Here is a 23,394-nt window from a genome sequence, read left to right as displayed (position 1 = left end):
TGGATACAGAGAAGGGCAACGAGATTGGTGAGAAGAACAAAGGGGTGCTCTTAACAAGAAACGCTTCAGTTCTGCAAACTGCAGTGTCTGGAGACTAGGCACCTGCGAGGTGATCTGACTGAGGTGTTTAAGGCTTTGCATTAGCATTAGCAGAAGCATATGATGTAATAAAGCAAGCTTATGCAGCATCAGCCAAAAAAAAACACTTCCACTTCACCCCTCCATTTGTTTGAAATACCTGTCCAGCTGAGCCTTAAATTTATTTAGGCTATCAACTTCCACAACAAGGGATGGAAGTCTGTTCCACCAACCAACTACCCGCTGGCTAAAGGCAAATTTCCGCACATCTATCCTACATCTGTCTTTCCTCAATTTGAATTTATGCCCTCTCAGGTGATTATTCTGAGCAAGCTCAATGCTGAATGGGTTGAACAAGCTCAATGCTGATGAGATTCTTCCTCTTGCTCAGATTACACACTTCAGAGGGCATAAATTCAAGTTGAGGAAGATGTTTGCAGAATAGATGTGCATAAGTTTTCCTTTAGCCAGCTAGTGGTTGATTGCTGGAACAAACTTCCATCTGTTGTTGTGAAAGTTGATAGCTTAAATTAATTCAAAGAAGAACTAGACAAACTATTGGAGGAAATGAATAGGTGAAATGGGTAGTGTCAGTTTTTTTTTTTTTTTGATTACGCTGTGTAAGCTTGCTTTCTTGAATCATGTGCCAATACTACTACTATTATTAATAACATTTTTAGCTTGGCATACATTTTAAAGAATATTTTTAAAATGTACTTTTTATTATTATTTTTATTTAATGTATCTCTGTCCTCTGTGGCAGCTTTGTCATGCCAACTAACCTGCCACAAAAATTCCATGGAATGTTCAGAATCATTCATCACCAACTTTTATAGAAATATTGCATAGGTTTTTGGCCAATTACCATTGTTCATACACATGTGAGAATAGGAAACACCCCCTTTCATCATTTCATGCATTCCATTCACCCATACTGAGTAACTAATTCTAATATGTGTTATATGTGAAATAATTATGTGTGTTAGTATTTTGTGTCTGTAAATTGCAAGTTTCTGAGAACAATACACAAGATGAAAATCTGGAAAATTTTTGGAGATAAACTCTGTCCAAGATCAACTTTTCCAGCCTTCAACACTGAAAGTTCCTCAGTCTGTTTTGGAATGAAACTCCACACTTTTTCCAAGTGGATTATAAGTGGTGTAACTGCAGGCTCTTTTGCTGTAAAATCAAATTATAACAGAAGCATCTGAAATTATTATAACAATTTCAGAACCATAGGCACACCCATGGAGGTGGGGGAAGTGGCTAAAGCCCTCCCCAAGAACATTTTTTTTTTTTCATATAATTGTACTGTCATATACTGATTGATGCCTGTAAAAATTACCAATGTTGACCCGATCAGATATGTTAGTTATGCATATGAGTCCCCTCCCCAAAAAAAACTGCTGGGTGCACTCTGTTCAGAACTCTCTATTCACCAATATTCACCTACCCCTTCCTAATATTTTTTCTGTATGTCTACTAATTTCTTCTTTAATTTTAAAGACTAGAATGTCAAGCTCTACTAAAGCAAACCAACAAGGATAGTGACAATCAAGCTGCTGTTTCTGAATTCAGTTGTTTTTCTTATGCTACCGAACCCTTATTCGGTCCGGCCTTTTTAATGCCTACACACCCTGACATAATCACAGACCAGAAAATTGTGAGCTGGCCTTAGTGTATGATTTGTGATAAAAATCTGGTTACTCACACATGTTAGATCATTTCATAAAATAATAACAGAAGTGGTATCATTTAAATACAAACCAGTCCCAACTACTCCTAGAATGAAAAATTATTTTTAATCACTTATTTATTTATTAATCATAAATTAGCTGATCATACTTAACTAATCACTTATATAACAATAAGTGATATATTAATCTTAAATTAACTAATCATACTTAGCAATTAATTGATAAGTATGATTAGCTAATATGACTAGTCTAGTATAACTTATATTAGAAAAGCAACTTCCACATGTAGCTTTATGTCTTTAATAGGTGGAGCTTTCTAAGTCTGTATTATGCACTTTGCATCTTCCTTTCAGAGGAGCTAGTTAATTGTTGTAGGGTTTTTAGACATATGAGCAACTTGGCCATATTATGTCTGTAAATTTCACATGTTCTGTGTTCTATTTGCTGTTTATTGGACAAAAAAAAAAACGTGAGTTTCTGGAAGAAAAACCATGCTACCCTTGCTGGAGACTGACTAACTCAGCTACATTGTGAAAAAGGCCCATAAAAATTCCTTGTGTCATTGATGCCGATTGTAGCCATGAGGGCTTTTGAGGAGCCTGTTGTTTCCACACTATTCAAATATTTGAGTTAAAATACCCTTAATATTGAATTTAAAGAGGTGTTAATGCAAGTGGAAAGCTTTGTTAGTCTTAAATAAAGGGAAGAAATGTAAAAGAAAACTGCAAAAGTAATTATGCTTGCACCAAAATTGTTACAGCATGCACAGCAAGCCAGGTTTGAGGGAATGGGCAGTGATCCACACAGGGCCAAAACAGATGACATGACAAGTGATTTAGATGGGGCCAAAATTGTTGGTAGCCATGCAATGACATTTTGCCAGTCTGGCCGTGTGTGTAAATATTATTTTTTCTGTAATATGTAATTAAATCATACATATCATTCATGAATTTTCATTTAATAAATATTTTGTATTTTTCTCTCTTTTGGGCAATGCTGTACACGACAATATTGAGTGTTTTTTTTTTTTTTGAAACTGTCAAAATCCCATCTGGTGAGTATGGGCTTGGCACACCCAGGGGCCTCAGCTGGATATCATCATTCTTCTTCTCTTTCTTGGTGATTTCCTTCTACTTCTCTCTCTCTCTCTCCCCCCCCCCCTCTCTCTCTCTCTCTCACACACACACACAGGGTAACTCAAATTTTTTTTTTGGCTGGTGCAGCATAAGCCTCAGGCTTCCTTGCACCATATGGCTAATAATAATAATAATAATAATAATAATTAACTCTATGTTGAATGACCATATTCAGGGTGAGAGTAGCTTCTGTGTTTTTTTCATGTAAAATCTTTGAGACAGGAACACTGAATGCTTATAAGGTGCCTTTGTGCAAAGGTTTTTTAATGCTGCTCTCTAAAAAAAAAGAACAAATAATTGTAGATAGTTATTTTAATATATTTTGTAGTTAGTGAACACAAAACAAAATAAATTTTGGTATAAAAAAATTACAAGGTTCTAACACTTAAAAACAACAAAAAGTCTTTTATTGGAATGTTTTTGGTTCTGTTTCCAATGATCCATTGCTAGTAAGTGTCCCCAAAACCATTCACTGGCATCCTGCTACTATTGCATAATTCACTGCATAAAACGGTAGCAGGGCACCAATGCACAATTCTCAGCAGAAACATTCTTGTGTACTTGGAAAACATATGTTTATTCGTAATTATGTAAAACAGTCATATTGCTAATTGAAGAGTTTACAACCTGTTTCAGAATCCAATAGCCCTATCATACGGCAACTTGTTTGTAAATGGAATCCCAAAGCCGATAAGAAAAAGGCCTGTTGAAATCAATTGCAATTTCAATTTGTTAATTGAACATGAACGTACCTTTGTGTATGAAATCCTATATTCCCCATCTGGGTGGCAATCAATAAACCATTTAATTTGCAAATATACAGAGCCTTGTGTTCTTACCTTTTGAAATTTAGTCATATTTCTTCTACTTCCTAAATACAGTTGATTGTTGAAGTAGGCTTCCATCTGTTTTGTGGAAGTAGATGGTTTGAATAAATTCAAGGAAGAATTAGGCTTTTTTTTTTTTTTTTGGCTTATGCTATATAAGCTTTCTTTCTTGCATCATTACTATTACTACTAAAGTCATTTTGTAAAAGTGTAGGTTTGACTTCAACAGCAAAACTATAAATTCTGGAAGCCCCCCCCCCCGGATAGATTCCGAGTGGCCATGCAATCTCATTGGGGCCCCCACGGTGGCGGTCCTGATAGTATGGTACTTTCGCGGTTGTTTTAGTTCCATCGTTGTTTCAAGTTTGAGTTAGCTGGTTCAGAAACCCCCAATCAAAAAACAAACAAATCAAGAGTAACGATCAAACTGGAAAATGAAAACGAAAGTAACATCTAGCTCTACGAGGCGTTGATCTGAAACGCGTGACGTGCGTGTCAGAAGCACACGGAACAACAACAAAAAAAAAAAAAACATATGACCTCTAAGACGACAGAGAGGCAAGAAGAAAAATAAAAATGTGCTGTTGACCTTGCTTGCACCACAGAGACTAAAATGTTGTCAACTTACAAAGTAAAAAGAAAACCAAGTGATGCTATGACGTCAGTTGAGCGAGAGGCCCGAAGTAAGCAAGTTAATTACCTGGAAAACCCGTATATAGACGGGGTTTATGGGCGAAGGGGTAGCTTAGCTTAGCTGCATCACGCTTCGGACGTAGATCAAGTGCTAGAAGAGGGTACAGAAATTCATCGTAGGTGCCCAGTGGAGCTAAAGACTTAACTGAATCATAATTTATTTTCAGAATATGAGTGTTGTTATCTAAATCAATTATTATAAAAGTACTATCTTAAATGGATAATAATCTAATAATTATTTTTTTATAATTTAATAATTCAATTCAATTAATGTTATAATATGATATTAATTGAATTATTTTTATGAAAACAACGGCACATTTCTAATATTTGGTAAATATATTAAGATTAATTACATTAACACATCATATATCAAAATTTTAAGTTACGCTTCTAGGTGTTGTTCCGGGAGGATTCCCTAAATTGCCTAGCCACGCGATTGCCTACCGGCTGTATAGAAGAGGACGTCCTGCCCCCCCCCCCCCTCCCCAAATTAATGGTTCTAAATGCAGTTTAAGCTATATTTTTCGCATCTCCCACCCCTGTTAACAATCAAAATTTGACACTTAAAATATGTGAGTGAGCGAACAGGAGCTGTGTCCATAGTTAACTCGTCACCTATGGAAATCGATTTCTAATTCGAATCTAATATTAGGATATATTGATTATTGACAATGCCGAAATTGGAAAATACGAACAACCGGGACAATAACAGGATTGTTTTAATGATTATTTATTTATTTTTTGTTAAAAGTTTATTGAACACAAGCAAACACTTGTGCACCAATTCTTATTAGCTCTGATATTCGGACGCCACGATTAATTGGGAATGTGCTCGAAAGTATAATTGACAAGATCATACGCATTTCAGAAAATTTTCTTTCTTATTAAGTTCAACAGCTGAAACGCTTTGAACATGGAAAAATAAACCTATTATAATAGGACCGGTGTGGCGGCCCAATCCGAACACTGGTTATTGATTTCAGTAAATTAATAACTGGTGTTCGAATAGAGAAACTGTCCATTCTAAATAATATGTAGAATAATCAACTCATTAAAACAATGATTACTAAAACTGAATTAACGCAGTTGACAAGTTACAACTAAATGTAACAAGCTCGGGTACAAAAATTTTATTAGCATTAGTAGAGGCATACGATGGAAGAAAGCAAGTTTATGCAGCATCAGCAAAAAAAAAAAAAAAAAAATCCTCCCATTTCACCCTCCATTAGTTCCAAATGCCTGTCCAGCTCAGCTTTAAATTTATTTAGGCTATCAAAAAATGCTTGATATTGAGACTCAGACAGAGACAGCTTTAAATTTATTTAGGCTATCAAAAAATGCTTGATATTGAGACTCAGACAGAGACAGCTTTAAATTTATTTAGGCTATCAAAAAATGCTTGATATTGAGACTCAGACAGAGACTTTTTTTTTTTTTTTTTTTTTATTTGGTAGTTGTTGGCGCATCGGCTTCTGTGGCCATATTGCACCTCCCAAGGTTTTTTTGCAGTACTTTGATCCAAGCCCGAGGCGGGAATCGAACCCGCGACCTTTGGGTTGCCGAGCAGGTACTTTACCCACTCGGCTAGCCCGGTCGGCCAGACAGAGACAGCTTTAAATTTATTTAGGCTATCAAAAAATGCTTGATATTGATATTAAAAAATGCTTCCACACAGAGATGGCGTTAGTCATCAACGGCACTAGCGCATATTGAAAAGTAAGTGTAAGCAGCCGTGTAATGATGCTTGATATCATAAAATCCGTCTTATTTATTTATTTTGTGAAATCCCGATATTCGGTGGTTCTGAGATCTCGCAGCGCCTAAAATTGATTAAGTGTAAATAAAAGTACGTATTTTTGACGAAATTAAGTATCTTAGGACGCTATCCTGTTATGTTAGAAGGGATGAACAAATGAAGTGGGTAAGTTTGTTTGTTTTTTTGTCCGATTCTGATAAATTTGCTTTCTTGCATCATTTTGCCACTGCTAATACTAATCAATAGCGAAATTGATTATCATTATTAGCCGTATGGTGCAAAGAAGCCTGGTGTTTATGCTGCACCAGCCAAAAAAAATTTTGAGTACCCTGAGAGAGAGAGAGAGAGAGAGAGAGAGAGAGAGAGAGAGAGAGAGAGAGAGAAAGAAAGTAGGAGGAAATCGCCAAAAAAAGAGAAGAATTATGATATCCAGTTCAGGACCCCGGGTGTGCCAAGCCCATACTCACCAGATCCTCTCCTCTTCTATATGAGTTTTCGCTCCCCATTATGAATTTCTGGTTGAACCTCTGATAGTGATACAGAAAACATCTTACCAGTCCTGAATTTATAATCTTAGCTCGTCTTAGGAAGCTTCACCATTAGCGTCTCCCCCTTCTTGAATCATGATTCCAGAGGGGGACGCTAATGATGAAGTGATTTGTGTTTAGTAATTACAGTAGACTGTCGAAACAACAACATCCCAAATAAAACGGAACGTTCGAGCTAACGGTACATTGAGATCGGATGTTTATATACAGTTTATAAGTCAGAATTAGAGGGGAATCACCAAGAAAGAGAAGAATGATGATATCCAGCTCAGGACCCTGGGTGTGCCAAGCCCGTACCAGATGTGAGTCCCTAGATATGTGCCTTATGGGGTTTCTTTTTTTTTTTTTCATTGGAAGTATTATTAATATGAAAACGCCCTTTCATCGAGAAAATGAATGCTATACGATAAATGTTAGGAAAATATTAATAAAATATTAAAGCCAACAAATGAATGCAAATTATAGAGTCCACAACGTGACAAAAAAGTGGGGGGAGACGCTTAATCAACTGGAGGAATATTAGAATCCCTAAGTTCTGGTGATATGTAAATTACTTAAATTGGTGTTAAAGTGATTCATGGTTATTTTAAGAAAAAAAATATCCTTGAGGAAGGAAAAACCCACTGTACTTTTATCCAAAACAAGTTCTTAAAAAGAAGGAAAAAAAAAAAAAAAGCATTAAGCCTTGAAGCAGAAAGGGAAATTCCCATATGTCAAGGCTAATCATGTCATAACCACATCCTTATTATTTAGTTTTCCGTTGGGATAATCCTAATATTGCTATCTAGGTATACTCTCTGAAAGAATCCTTTAGGTTGATTTTTAAACGTTCAGTGTCTGTTAAAATTCATAATAGTCTACCGGCTGTGGCCCTGTAGTAACGTACCTAGACACAGTAACCGCTATTCATATTGTAATATCGATTTCTATACTGCTACGAAAAAAAAATGGAGGTTCATTCTTAAGTGTTGAGATGTACATGTAAATTGAAAGTTTGTAAGGAATCATTTAGGGAATTCAAACCAAACAAGAACTCATATTGCTGTTTTTTAATATACGTCATCTATTTAATATAGCTGAAATCTTTCTGAAAATAGCTTTTCTTATCGAAACCGAAAATAGTTTGCAGCTACAATAGCCTTTAAAATAAAATATTTTAAGTAATTTTAAAAAATTAAAAATTGTATTTTGTAGCTATTAAATATTATAAAATTTATGTGATGGCCAGTTTGAAATTAAGCAACACCATTTTAACTTTCTGAACCCCCCCCCCAGTATAACAACAGTTTTGACCCTCCACTTCCTATTATTGCATTATATAATTGTGAATGATCTCTTAAAGACAAAGCTCCTTTAATGTGGAAAATTAAAATTATAGTAAAAATATAATTTATGACTGCGTTAGAAAAAAAAAAAAAAAAAAACCTCCTTAATTCCCAACTAGAATGGAAGATTTCTTCAACGGGAACATTTCTATTATACTTCTTTCCATAGTTTTCATGTGGCCTACTGACAAACATGTTTAACATAACGCGTTTAGTATTCGTAAAGTTCAAGGAAGAGGATTTTTCTGAAAACTATAGAAATCAATATTTTATCCCCAGGGTTGTTGTTATTTTTAGGAGCATTAGCAACTAAGACCATATTGCTCCGGGGATATGCGGTGGTCATTCCCTGACCTTTCCGCATCCTCCGTATTCGGTGGCTCACGGGCTCGAACCCCGGTCTAATCAAGAAGTATGTGCTACGCACTGCTTCTCCTGCCCACCTGTCTACGGAGGCGCCCCTATCCCCAGGGGCTCACATCTGGTGAGTATGGGCTTGGCATACCCAGGGTCCTGAGCTGGATATCATCATTCTTCTCTTTCTTGTTGGTGATTCCCTTCTACTTCTGGCTCTCTCTCTCTCAGGGTAACTGATTTTTTTTTTTTTTTTTTTTTTGGCTGGTGCAGCATAAGCCTCAGGCTTCCTTGCACCATATGGCTAATAATAATTTCGACTGAGTTATTGTGTCTTATATTCTGCGCGCCTACCTCTCCACCAATGAGATGTTGGTTTTTTTAGGCGTGCCTAACTTCATTGCCGAGTGCCTTCTCGGCAATAGTATCTCTTAATAAACTAATAGGGAGTTTACTATTGGTCATGAAAACATTAAACCTGAGATAGTAGGTGGATTTCGGAAGACTATTTTAAATTGTCCAATAACTTTCGAAAATCTCTGATATGTCCCAGCGTAATGAATTAGATAAATATGGAAAGGTGGTAAAAATTCTAACAGACATTTCAGAAAAGAAAAAAAGAAAGGAAAAAAAATCCAACTCAGCAGTTGATTCGAATGACGAGGAAGGAATTAAGTAATTTCCTGCAGAATTTGAAATGGTGGAAGTAAGTAATGTCCGAACTCTGAAAAAAGGGAACGAAGTAGCTCAGGATTTAAAGCATCTTTTGCTATTCGTACAATGCATATAGAATTTAAGAAGGTGTTAAAGTCAATAAGGGGTTCTTTAGGCGAGCCAAGTTGTTTTCATGAACCGAAAGCTAAACTGAATTGGGTGAAATATTCATCCCAATTCAGTTTTCAAAGGGGATGAGTGTTTTGTGGAGAATCTGGTTGGTTAAAGAAGAATCGCTACAGGAGGGTTGTTCAATTTCAGTTTTTCAGCAGTGTGATTCAGAGTTGGGAGACGATTTTACTTCACCTAGGAATCTTTTATTGGTTCGTAACCCACACACACACACATAGTAGTTATTGGCACTGTTACCACACTCAGAAAACGCAAAGTGCAATTTGATCCAGAAGTAGAAACTATACCGTTTGTTTATTATTTTGTTATTAAGTAAATTATTAATAATTAAAAACGCATTCGTTTCGTGAGCTATTTTGTACTTCTCTTCTTTAGTGGATTTTAATACATAGCATAGCATAGCGTTTCTCTTATTAACTGTCCAAAATGACAGCCTTCTCGACTTTCGAATGTTTGTATTAAGCATTTAATGCAGGTTATTGCGTCACATGGCGTACCACGACAGCTGTTGCCCACTGTCTGGAAACACTGATTAAAGTACATGTAATCGTTTGGATAGCTGCTAACACTATTGCCACATTATGTGCCAGCCTCCTGGGGTCATATTGCTGATTCTCATAAGGCTGGGCGGCTGACGTGTGTGTGTACAAGAATGAAAGCGCAATTGCCTACGCCATAACAAGCAATCTGAAGGGCAATGACCTGGCCAATGTTGTGTTTCGGAGGGATGTATGTATGTAGTGGCGCGGGTGGGCACTTGAGTCCTTATTTTTGGGGTCTCTACAAAAATATTGGCACCACGGCCCCAAAACTAGCTAAACCGGCATTAAATATATAGGATTGACCTGGTAGAGCACCATGATGGTACGCCACCGGATCAATCCCACATTCTATCGTTCACCATGGAGACAAAGCATTCTGTAGAACAAAATTATTGATATTTTTTCTCATTTTTGGGACAAAGGCGAATTTGTCTCGATTTGCTATTCACACCCAGAGACATGATATTCCTGTGTGATTATGTACGATAACACTTTGAATGTGACGTCACATGCCGTAGAATACTGAAGTGTGTCCCGATTTGACTCTCTCTCTCTCAGGATAACTGAGAATTTTTTTTTTTTTTTTTTTTTGGCTGGTGCAGCATAAATCTCAGGCTTCCTTACACCATATGGCTAATAATAATAATAAAAATTTCGAGATTTTAAAATATACAAAGGCTATTCAAAAGAAGAGTCATATTTTTTCATGAACAGCAGTACTGCTTGCAATTTCTAGCTGCGTGGCGGAATTTAAGACCAAATCAAGCTGCATAGCAACTGCGCAGTTGACTCGTACGCACCGTGCCACGACGCTTACTACAGAACTGTACTGCATACTTTGCGGATCACATTCTTTGCAAACGACCGCAGCTGCACGCAGGTGGGTGTATGTTGCATCACGACAATGCGAGACCTCATACTGTCATCGAGTACTTAGCCAACATTAATGTCAAATGTGTTCTTCATCCGCCGTAGAGCCCTGACCTTGCACCCTGCGATTTTTTTTTTTTATTTCCAAAGTTAAAAAAGAGGTGCGAAGAAAACGTTTCCAGTTACCAAAAGAAGTTGTAAAGACATCGGAGAAAATTCTCATTTGCATGTCAAAAAATGCCTTCCACCATGTTTTTTGAAGAATGATAGAAACGTTGGAGTAAGCGCATTTCATTAAATGGGGAATATTTTGAAAAGAACCATCAAAATATGGATGATTAATAAAAGTATGTTGTGAGAAAAAAAAAAAATTAAGATCATTCTTTATTGAACAGCCCTCTTAGTAATCCCCTGTAGACGTTTGGTCCGTACAGTAAAATCCACCATTCCACTCTAGGGATGAGGAGGGATAAGAGGTCTCGGCCCAATAAATGAGAATCAGTGAGATCAGTACGAATAGAGGCAAGAACAACCACACGACAGTCACAATTGACCAATTTTCCCAGATAGTAGACTAGAGCTCTCTCGTGCGCCGAGATGACGCTAGATCAGTGCAAACAGATGCAACGATGTTAGCTGCTACCAACAGTAATCACAGCCAATCAACATTACCAGATATAATAGATTACTGCTCTCTCAGTACGCCGATATGATATTTTGTCGCCATCACAGTTAATATAGACATTCAAAGGTTGGAAAATTACTCTTTGGGTTATATCATCTTGATTAGGTGGGAGTGAACTAGAGTAATGTAATTTAAATTGTCTTAGTTTATGCCTTATGTTAAGAACATTCGAAGAAGATAACAAAATCAGAACTAGAAGAAGTTATTTTCTACGAATGAGCCAACTTGAACTTAAGCCATTAAATCGATAAACTCTTGCACCCGAAATGTCTTGTTTGCTATACGTTCGTCAAGATTCTGGACATATTAGTCCATGAACTCATGGCACTTTGTTAAATTATTGTTTATTAAGAAATATTTTACTGTTAGCGTATTATACGCAAGGTCGGTCCATAACCTGTTTTTTAGATCAATACCTAGGGTTGCCAACTAGTCTATTTTTTAAAACCCGATTTTTTACAAGGCATAAGGTCGTAAGTTAACAAGGAAGCCATCTTGTGAACTACGAAACAAAAAATAATTAACATGACTAGTATATAAGCTTGTAAAGCGGTTTAAATTTGGTTTTAGAATTTTGCAACTAAAAGCATGAGACACCAGTGTATTTTATATGTACAGAGCGAGTCAAAACCACGCACTTTGAACTTTTTCTCTCCTTGTGTGAAGATGGGGGAAAAGTGACAGGGCAGGGTGACCGGATGCTGATTGCCACAACCGGACAAAATGAGCTTTAAAACCAAAATCCTGGACAAAAAGAAAACGGGACAATAAGAATTTCGCCATATTTAGGAAAAAGGCGCCTGCTATTAAATACGTCGGTGTTCTTGTATTTTCTCTGTCTTGTGAACTTACGTGGTCGTTCCGAAGCATAATCAGAAAGTTTTTACAGTATTTTATTTATATCCTAAAATAATTACAATATATTTGAGAATTAGTTGAACAGTATTGCAGTAAAATAAATCGGGAGCCAAAGGCTTTTACTAATTTTTTTCGGACTTCTCCCTGCTATAATCATATTTTGATCAATAAAAATCTTTTAATGCTAAATTTGCATAGTATAACGGCATTAACGGTATTTGTATCCATTTCATTCATTCATGTGACAACTGACTGGATCAGGTATTTTTAAACACATTCTTTAGTTGATGTGGTGTGTTAAAACTATATTTCGGAAAGTAAATTTTCCTAGAAAGCATAAAATAGTTTTTTAAGAACTCAATACTGATGTGGCTGATTATAATAATTTTGAATAATTTATGAATTATTCTTCTTTCAATATTTCCATTGTGTGCTGAAATGGCAAACAAAAAGACAGATGATTTTTCAATTTCCTAACTCCAATCTTGAAATACAAACTTCGGAAGATCACCCAATTTTTATTTCTTGTTGAATATGTCGAGCACACAATCAATAACATGGAAGCACTCTTCGTCAAATGCCGATTCAAAAAAATTGCACAAAATTTCGACGGCTTTTTTTCCGCAACAAAATAATAAAAAAATGCTTTCAGTACTTTGAAAAATTTTAATAATCGATCGATCGCTCAATATAAACGTGACCAAACCCTGACGTACCGAGTGGTCAGGAGCGTGAGTGCACGCGCTCTTTGAGTGAACTGGGGTTCAAGCCCGTGACTGCTAAATTAACATTTGTATTGATGATTTATAAACTTTACCTTTCCTTCACAGAATTCTGTGGTATACAACACGGGGATGGGGGGAAACCCCTGGTGCTGTTAAACCCCAAATGCACTATAAACGTGACCAGCGAATTTTTGAATGTATGGGGTACAGCCCCTCCTTGTATGATCCAAACAATGTACAATTTTTTACTCTGCATCATGATTAAAGCTTAATGATTCCCCGAACATTGCCTTCCCCACCCCTTAGAAAAAATGTGAGACTGCCATTGTACATAAATAAGATTGACGTAGATCACTATAGCCTTTGTCGTAAAAATATAAACAGCTTTTTAATTGCTTATATAATGTTATTAAATAAACAAAACGAAAAAAAACAAGTTCTTTGTGTCACAGGGGTATTCCCCGTGTCTTTTATATTTCGTAATCAAAAATCGGCCCAAAATACCACGTAATTTGCCGTTGTGGAAGGCAACAGGAAACCACGGAAAATACAGTATGATTCGATTCCCCAGAATGCAGCTGACTCTGAATAACGGCACGTGGCTTTCTCCAAAAGACAATCGAAATGACTGCTGGCAGTTGTTAATTTTATTCCATAAATGGCCTTAGGTCTATAATTTTTGTGCAATTTTTTATTTATTTTTTTTGTTTTTGATAGCGGATTTATACATAAAGATAATTTATTTTTATTAATAACTTAAATTATATATTTTCTAATTGTATTTATTCCTTGTGTTCAAGGTAATGTTAAACTGCAACAAATTATGTATTGTTTTAAGCATTATTCGGCTTTTATTACAGTTCTAATTTTAGCATATCACAAATAAGAGAAAACAAATAAATTAAGAATTGATGAAGGTAACTACGAATAAATAAAACAGAATATTGTAAACATAAAGGAATTTCTTTTTTTTTTTAAATAGCATACAAAGGTAATGTGCGCAGTGCGTTCCATTCCTCCCCCCCCCCCTTAATTAAATGGATTTTTTATATTTTTTTCGTTTCTGTGATTGGTAGAGGTGAAAAGTAAATAACTTTTTACCAATTACTTATATAAAATTACTGTTATTCTTTTAGCATTACTGCAACAACAGCCTCCTCCAAATGTAATAGTCATCCATTTTTTTTTTTTTTTAATACTTAATTCCTCCTGGATTAAAATAAAATTTAGGGCTCAGGCCATGGAATTTACTAGACATACAAATTAGTGCAATGCATAAATTCTGTATGTAGTAAATCAGCGGAGTTGGTGAAACGGCATCGTTTTCATTACATTTCATACTGTGAATGCCTTCACAACTCTGCCACCGATGAAGGTCCAAATAGTCCTGAAATGGTCGTCTGAGTGGTGACCGTCTACTGATAACAATGGTCTTCTCTAATAGGGAAGCGTTATTTATTCGAAATAATACAATGGCATCACAATATGAGATGTAATGAAAACGATGTCGTTTCACCAACTTCGATGATTTGCTGCGTATAGAACTGATACATTTTCATGGATTTTAAATATCATATAAGAGTTGAAGGGCACTCTTCCACACGCAGGTGACATGGATATATACCAAGAAACGTAGAACTTAATTACATAATTTATTGAACGATGGGTGGCGCTTTTTGACATACAGGCTGAATATCGGTTAAAACCTGAAACAAAAGGGGAGGGAAGATTACCGTGTTGTACGCTCTTGAGCAGCGTACAGTACAATTAATATTATGGTGTTCATCAGCACTTTTTTTTATTGGGAGACAACTGCACACAGTGGCGTATCCAGGTGTTATCGTAAGGGGGCATGATGACCAGGGTTTTGAGTTTTTTTAGAATGCCTCCTGCCTTTTTCTTTAATTTCAAAATTTTGGTTAAGGGGCATATTGCCCCTTCTGTCCGTCCTTGACTGCACAGGATGTATTATGTCCACAGAGCAACTGGATGGAAGTTTCAAAGGAAGACTGCGATCCCATCGCAGCCTCGTTAGGAAACTGTTCAATACGGATTGAACTAGCATTAGTAGAGTTTAGCTAGATTGAACTAGCATTAGTAATTGGTATAGCATTAGTAGAGGCATTTGATGCAAGAAAGCAAGCTTATGCAGCATCAGCCAAAAAAAAAAAAAAAAAAAACCACTTCCACTTCACCCCTCTGTTCGTTCAAAATACCTGTCCAGCTGAGCCGTAAACTTATTTAGGCTATAAACCTCCACCACAAGGGATGGAAGTCTGTTCCACCAACCAACGACCCGCTGGCTAAAGGCAAATTTCCGCACGTCTATCCTACATCTGTCTTTCCTCAATTTGAATTTATGCCCTCTCAGGTGATTTTTCTGAGCTAGAGGAAGAATCCCTTCAGCATTGAGCATGCTTAAACCATTCAAGGCTTTATACACCTCTATCAGATCACCTCGCTGGTGCCTAGTCTCCAGACACTGTAATTTGCAAAACTTAAGCCTTTCTTCGTAAGAGCACCCCTTTGTTCCATTCACTAATCTTGTTGCCCTTCTCTGTACTCGTTCCAGCAGCTCTATATCCTTCTTGAAATGAGGCCTCCAGACCTGTATACAGTACTCTAGGTGTGGCCTGACCATTTCCTTATACAATGGAATAATCACCTCCTTATCCCTGCTGGAAAAATTCCTGTACATAGCAATCATGCAGACTGGTGTCCTTTAGTATCTCAAAGGTATTAAAAGTGCATCCCAAAGATATCTTTGGAATTCGCTGTAGTCTGTAAAAGGCTCATATTAGTTTTCATTAAAACGCGTTTTTAAATGTCCTCTTATAAACCTTTTCAATAAAGAAAGGTCGGATAATAAAAGTACTATTATCTGATACGATTGGCGATAAGTGTATGTAGTAATTCTTGTTTCACGACTTTCTTCATCCCACATGCCGAAATTTCTGCTTACTTCAGAACCATTCTGGTGAAAGTGAACATCAGTCCACAGGATGGTCAATAGTCAGTTGCGTCAGATGGGTCAACCATCCATCCATCAATCCTACATTGCTTCAATCATCGTGTATGATCAAAACTGAGTTGTTAATTCTTATTGGTTTGCTGCTTAAAGTCTTAAGACATATTGTGCTAGTCAAATTTTTCCACCGTAGTGTTTGCTGGTCGACTGGCATTCTAGTGGCTCATGGTTGGTATAATCGCCGTCCTCCCCACAGGATCAGGTGGAAAAGATCAGAGTTTGAATCCCGTCAATGACGCGAGAAATTTTAATGGAAACGTGACTGAATTAGTCGGTCTCAGGCGAGGGTAGCATGTTTTTTGTTTTCTCGGAAACCCTAGTTGTTAGTCTAGCAAACAGCAAATGGATCACTGAACACACGTAATTTAAGACATTTATACATGTTGCAATATTACCTAAGTTGCTGATGCACCTAAAACCCTACAAAACCAAGGCATGCTGGGCAGGCTGAAAAATTCGGGATAACTGACAGCTAAACCCTACTCCACCCATCTGTTATTAGCTAACTACTGCTCAGATACTGAAGGGGCGTTTAAAAATTCCTCCATTCTCCGATGGGATTCAAACCTAGACCTTTCCGAACGACTGTAGAACCCACTGTACTGTTATGGAAGACTTAAATTTTATAAGAAATGCGCACTGTCGACTGGAATGGTGCAAAGTACACCGAACTTGGGTGGATCAATGGAAATCGGCCCTGTGGAGTGACCAATCAGGATACATGTTCATCTGGTCTGCTAAGACGTGTTTGGGAATGGAGGATGATTGGAGAGCGCTTATTACCTGAGTGACCTGCTGTCCCAGCTGTGGTCGACTTGGCGCGTTGTGGCTTAAGCTGCCTATGCTCCATTAAAAAAAAAAAAAAAAACCCGACTGTGAAATTGAAGGTGTTGTTGGTGGGAGTGTTTGCCATGGTATGGACTAGATCCGTTGGCCACTGTGCATAAAACCATAAATTCCGCGTCTTATATAATAGAAAAATCTGTGTGCCCTACATTGTCGCCTTTTAATGGAAGCAGCCCTTGTACACACAAAACATCACGAAGCAAGGATTGTGAACGCATTGTTTGAGGAGCAACGGAATATTGCAATATTGCAGCGTTCAGCACAGAGTTACGATGTCAGCCTAATTGAATATCTTTGGGATAAACTGGTAGGTAGAATTAGGGCAATACCAGGACAGCCTCTTCGTTAGTGGAGCTCATGAATGCCTTAAATGAGGAGTGGGGTAGAATACCACCAGCTTTCTGCTAGAAACTAGTAGAAAGTTTTCCATGACGCATTGAAGTGTAGTAGTCATTAATCCGATTTAAAATAATAAATAATATATATATACATATATAAAAATTGCAATTGAATGTTGTATGAGTTGCTGCTCGTGATGATTAGATGAAAAAATATATATATTTGTTTATTTGTATACAGTATATAAGCTGATTCAAGGTCGTAGTAGAGAGCACAATACCCCCCCCCAACCCCCCGTCTCGAAATTTGGAAAGATATGCGTTTAGCAATAATTTCCATTCCTGAATCACATCTGCTTACGTCCCAGCACTAAATAGTAAATGTTTTCGACCTAAGGACGCAATTGCGTTCTAAAATCAAACTGTTCATATAGTTGTTACACAGAAATATCCGGATAAAGCTGCAAGAGAGGAAACGCATCTTTTTGCGATGTTGTGTGGCCACAGAGCTTACTTCCTCATAGTAGAAAATTAAGCGCTAAGCGCCAACATTGTTAGTATGATTAAGTTCTTAATGAACTACATATCGGAAAACACGACGAAATATTAAACTTATCACTGGGAAAGGAGAGGAAAAACCAAGTTTCCGGAAAAAAACAAGCCATACAGCCATCACTAAAGTAGTTCCACGGTGTGATAAAGAAAAAGAAAACCCATAGGTTTCTCCCGTTCTGATGGGAAATATATATTTTTTTAACTTGAGGTAGATGTAATGGACCGAGCGACAGGATCATGATGGCAACAACCACAATTTAAAAAATTAATTTAAAAGTTAAGTCTATTAAAGAGACGTCAGTATTTTGGAATTACTACCTTACTGGTGTGAAGTTTGGCCATAAAAAAATAAAATCGTTTCCTTTACGTCTCTTCTGATTTCACTTATTGAAAAGTTAGTGCAATTGCATCATGTTTTTTCGTAAGTGAATTACCAAATTGGTATCGTTTTTATCATCTCATATTGTGAATACCTTCACAACGAGTTGCGCCGACCGGGCTAGCCGGGTGGGTAAAGTGCATGCCTGGCAACCCAAAAGTCGCGGGTTCGATTCCCGCCTCGGGCTTGGATCAAAGTACTGCAAAAACCTTGGGAGGTGCATTATGACCACAGAAGCCTATGCGCCAACAACTACCAAAAAAAAAAAACCAACGAGTTGCCTGGTATTACACTACCTCGAATAAGTAACACTTCGCCAATGGAGAAGACTATTGTTACTTATTCTCGGTGGATACCACTACCCAGACGGCCGTTTCAAGGCTATTTGGCCTATCATCGGTGGGTGGGTAGATACCCTGGTGTTGTAATAGTGACAACCCAGTTATGAAGTATAACTCCACAATATGGGAGACGCCAGATGGTGTATAGCAGTTTAAACTGAAAGAGTTTGGTAGGGCTATAGCCGCAATCTACATAAAGATTTCACTTAACGAAAAGGTTAGTATAATTTGCATCATGTTTTTTTAAAAGTGAATTATCAAATTGGTAAAATGGCATAGTTTTTAACATATCTCATATTGTGCAACGAGTTGCCTGGTATTGCACTATCTCGAATAAGTAGCTCTTCACCAATGGAGAAGACTATCGTTACTTGACTAGTGAAATACCAGACAACTCGTTGTGAAGGTATTCACAATATGAGATATTATGTTAAAAACGATGCCATTTTACCAATTTCATAATTCACTTACGAAAAAACATGATGCAAATTACACTAACCTTTTCGTTAACTAGTAGCTACTTTGACCAGCGCGTTTCTTCTCCACTTAGCAACAGTGAGGATAAATCCAAATGCGGGCGGCGATGAACACACGCAACTCAGGCGCACCAGAGGACTTATTTTTAAAAAAATATTCAAAAATACAAGTTTTCAATATAACAAATTGTATTTTTCTGGTTGTTGCTAGTAATAGATTGAAATTAAAAAGTGGCATCAAGAAGTGAACACTTGAATTATTTATTACCGATTTTAAGGTTAATTTTATACCCTTAAAATCGGTAAATTCCGATTGTGCTACTCTTAAAATAAAATTGGCTTGTCCATTAAAGTGTTAATCTTTCTCCCAAATATACGGGAGTCGTAAATAAAATAATCCTTGGTGGTCCTGTTATTTCTGTTTAGTAGCATCACATCCTAGTTTTTATTTGAGAAAACATTTCTTAAATGCCACCATTTTTATGCAGACGCTAAGAGTGCATCTCACCGGGACCTGACTTTCTTCCCATTACTTTTAGTCCGTTATCCTACAGATTTCAGGAAACTCGTATTGTTCTTATATTGAAATCCGCTAATAACTCTGATCCTCTAAATTACAGTTATGATTATTAGCATCCTCTCCAAAAATTTCGAAAACTTTATTCGATTTATTAAATTTTATTTTATTGAACATTGATTTATCGTGGTGTTGCTATACATGTGATTGACACGTGTAAGGATAGGATTGTGCTTAGTAATCCTAGCTCAATCCAATTCATGAATTCTACATTTTTTAGGTCTTATAGATGACGTTATTTCAACTACTCGGCAAAATTTTCCATAGTAAACAACAAAACAGTACTTTGTTGTCGTAATAGTAAATTTTTCAGAACTTAACGGAAGTGACTTACCTTACTTTGTTATCGATATTCTAGCAAGAGATCATCAATACCAAAGCGCTTTTATTTTGATAAAAACAAACATCGTTTTTGAAATACGTTTTCTAAGTTACACTAGGAATAAAGAGCATTTCAATAGCAGCAAACTGTTAGGAGAGACTGTTAAATACGGATGTCCAAGCTGAAAATGCCTTGGTGACGTCACGATCCCAAGAAATTTCCCAACGACTGTTTCCCGGATGTTTGACTATTTCCCTGTTGCTATCTCTGCCAGAGGCTGCAGCAGCAGCAGGTAGCTTAATCGTGTCACGTGCGTTATTTACACAGCAGGGATGGCAATGCATGGATGTATTTCAAAGAACGAATCTGAATGTGATCTAAAAATAGTTATTTAATTAAATATATGTTTTTATTAAATAAAATTAAAATTAAATTCCGATCGGTTTATGTCGAAAACGTTCAAAGCAACTCCTGAGTTTTGCGGCTTGATCAAAATAAATTTCAACCTTTCTTTAATTACAAAAATAAGACTAGTTCGCGATCTTAATATATGTAAGTAATTTCTCAGTATTGATGAATTAATCATGTCCTTATATGGGGTTTATATATATAAAAAAAAAAAAAAATGGCCATTTATTTATTTATCTTTCTATACATTAAAATAATTTTCCTCATAGTGATATTTATTCAGCCAATGAGTGAAGAGGGATGCGGGTTACGTGGTAATACATAACAAATACTAAAATTCGTAACGGAAGCTTGTTTTACGGTGGTAAAACAAGCTTCTGTTTTAACTTGATCATGCTAGATGAAGCTCGCGCTTTGTTTATCTAGCATGGCCACGCGGTACCATTCTTGATTTCCATATGTAAAGTACTGTATTTATGTAACGTATTCATAGCTGAGGAAGAGACACACAGTGTCGAAAGCTTGTGTAAGTATTCTATTTTATCAAATAAGCGAGCGCAGCCCCCTAGTTATTATTATTTTATTTATTTTTATTTTTCTATTGAAACCAGACTTTTCGTGACTCACCGGTTGGGAACACTGCACCAGTTTAACAAACGGAATGGCCTGCTAATGCGGTTGAATCAGCAACACCTAACGCGATATGAAGGAAATAGTTATTGTTTCCATAGCTGCTGTCTGATCCTTCGGATGTTGGATCTTTGACAAAAGAACCTTTCTTAATAAGCTTTTCATTGCTGAGGAAGGTTTCATTTGTTCTTATCTTAGACTGCACTGTTCCAACATATAACAGAATGTTCTTCCATCGCTTTGCAGCGACTGACTCTCCCTTCTTTTAGAAGGCCTTCCGTGAACTTATGGCGGTTGGAGAGGTCTGGATTTGAATCCGTCGACGACTGGGGCAATTTCTGAAGTCCTCTTCAATCGAGGCTCTAATTAGCCAATCTCAGGTGGAGGGAGCAGGGTTCCCCGTCAGTTATTTCTGGGTTTTTTAGTCCGAGCTACTTGTAAATCGGCCCGTGAACATACACTTCTACAGACAATACACACATATGGATTTGGATAATTCCCAGAGACCGTTAAAATAATATAATCTATAATTCTTTTAGAAGTTTTATTTTTTTATGTGGTGAAAAACATATGAAATTTCGTCGTCTGATTGGTTTTCTTGTTGCACTGGTTTGTTTGCTGTGTTGTTGTGGTGGTAGTGAGCGTACCTCCTTTTGCCTCGCATGATCTCTAAGTCGTGTGTGGGCCATGATCAATAGTTGCTGCGGATTGCATCTGATTTTAATAAATGACAGAATGATAGTCAGAAGATGTTCTTGCAGCAAGGCAAGACTTAAATAAAAAAAACTGACTCCGAGCTACAAAAACGCGTCGTTTTCCTGAATACATCATCTACAAAAGGAACAAACCATGATTAATCTTCTAGGTCTTATTGACATTATGTTAATTACTGAAGTTAAATTAAGCTTTATCATTTTTCCTTCCTCTTACTTGTATTTCACCTCACATCCACAATACAGTGGCGCAAAACAACTTGTATTACAAGTTTCTGTGGTTACTGCAGGATCGTACAAGCTTGTATATCTCATATTACAACACTTTCTCACATCTTTCCCATTATATAGGAAGTGGGGAACTTTTTGAGGCAAAGATTACGCAGGGAGTTAAGAGAACTAGAGAAAAAGCATATTAATTTCATTGGTGAAACCTACACTTTACAGGCATATACAATGTGTGTGTGTGTACACTAAGTGAGCGCTGAATTATGACCACCCCATTTTGTAATGGATTATGTCTTATAATTCACAGTATAAAAAGCTGAACAGCTTCCTATGCTAGAGTAGCGGTCTGTGTATATCTGGCCGTGCAAGTCAAAGTGATAAAGTAGCAGTTATGGGACTTAGTAAAGATATCACAGTTTCAAAAGGTCTTGTAACTCTTATTGGTTGCTCACAATTGGTTGTGAGCAACCAATAAGAGTTTCACGTCTTATTGGTTGCTCACAGCCCACCGTGGTTAAGGTGTACAAAGAATAGTATTGAACGGGTTAAATCACCTCCCGCCGGCAGAACTGTGAAGGACCCAACGAATGTTGGATGTTCGTGGTAAGCGAAGGGTGCAGCGCGCTGTAAATACCCGCTGTACAGAACAAGGTATAATCAAGGTGGCGCTGGCTGTACAGACTCAATATGGGTCTGTACAGCCAACACAATATGGGAAATGTAAGAACAATATCCCAAGTGGTAGTGCGCCCCACGCTCAGACGTATGGGTTCCACAGCAGACGATCAAAGCGACACTCTCTCCTCACCACTCATCGTCGACGACGAATGCTGTGGTATCAACAACGTGCTGGTTGGGCACTGGAGGACTGGAAACGAGTGTGCTAATTGGATGAGTCCAAATACCTGGTGCAACGCGCCAACGGATGCTTTCGTGTGTAGCGCAGACAACACGAGTCCATGGACCCATCATGCAGATGCCCACTATCCAGGCAGATAGTAGTAGTAGTGGCATGTGATGCAAGAAAGCAAGTGTATGAGCTTATGCAGCATCAGACAAAAAAAAAATATATCACATCATTCCCTCCAAATGCCTGTCCAGGTGGCGGAGGTTTCTTAATAAGGGGAATGTTTGTTGGCAGGAACTAGAACCCCTGGTGCGTATGGACTGGCGATGTCTACCAGCAGCCCTTGGGAGGTCATGTATTTTTTCCCGTACAGAAACGGGATCTTCCAAGACGATAATGCGCCATGTCATTGGGCCCTCACTTTGCACGAGTGCTTCGAAGAACGAAGCGACATCACCCATTTTGATTGGCTTCAAAATTCGCCTGACCTCAATTCAATTGAACACCTATGGGATGTTTTGGGACGAAAATTGAGGGGTATGAACATGCAACCGTCATCTATTCTGACACGATACAAGCAGCATGCTGCAGATCACTACCGGACGTCTTAAGACAACTAGTGGAGTCAATGCCTAGGCGAATAGCAGCTGTTATCCTTGTGAGCAATGGCCCAACATTGTATTAGGTACGTGGTCAAAATTCAGTGATCACTCAGTGTATATTAACATTTCAAGAAAAATAAAATAATTAAATTGTTTACAAT

General features: G+C 37.3%; 1 protein-coding gene across 2 annotated transcripts in view; it reads right to left on the bottom strand.

Annotated features, from left to right (window-relative positions):
• LOC150075269 (myeloid differentiation primary response protein MyD88-like) overlaps window positions 1–19,909 on the bottom strand; it is a 60,259-nt gene extending 40,350 nt beyond the window's left edge. For both annotated transcript variants that reach the window (XR_016547911.1, XM_090389071.1), the window contains exon 1: window positions 19,818–19,909. The gene's annotated coding sequence lies outside the window, so the exon portion shown is untranslated. The remainder of the gene's footprint in view (window positions 1–19,817) is intronic.
• Between the last annotated feature and the right edge of the window lie 3,485 nt (window positions 19,910–23,394).

This window comes from Mastigoproctus giganteus, chromosome 14 (assembly GCF_048544385.1).
Source record: "Mastigoproctus giganteus isolate SK-2022 chromosome 14, ASM4854438v1, whole genome shotgun sequence".
Taxonomy (NCBI): domain Eukaryota; kingdom Metazoa; phylum Arthropoda; class Arachnida; order Uropygi; family Thelyphonidae; genus Mastigoproctus; species Mastigoproctus giganteus.
The sequence above is the reverse complement of the archived record's forward strand: the minus strand, read 5'-3'. Positions and strand labels throughout refer to the sequence as shown.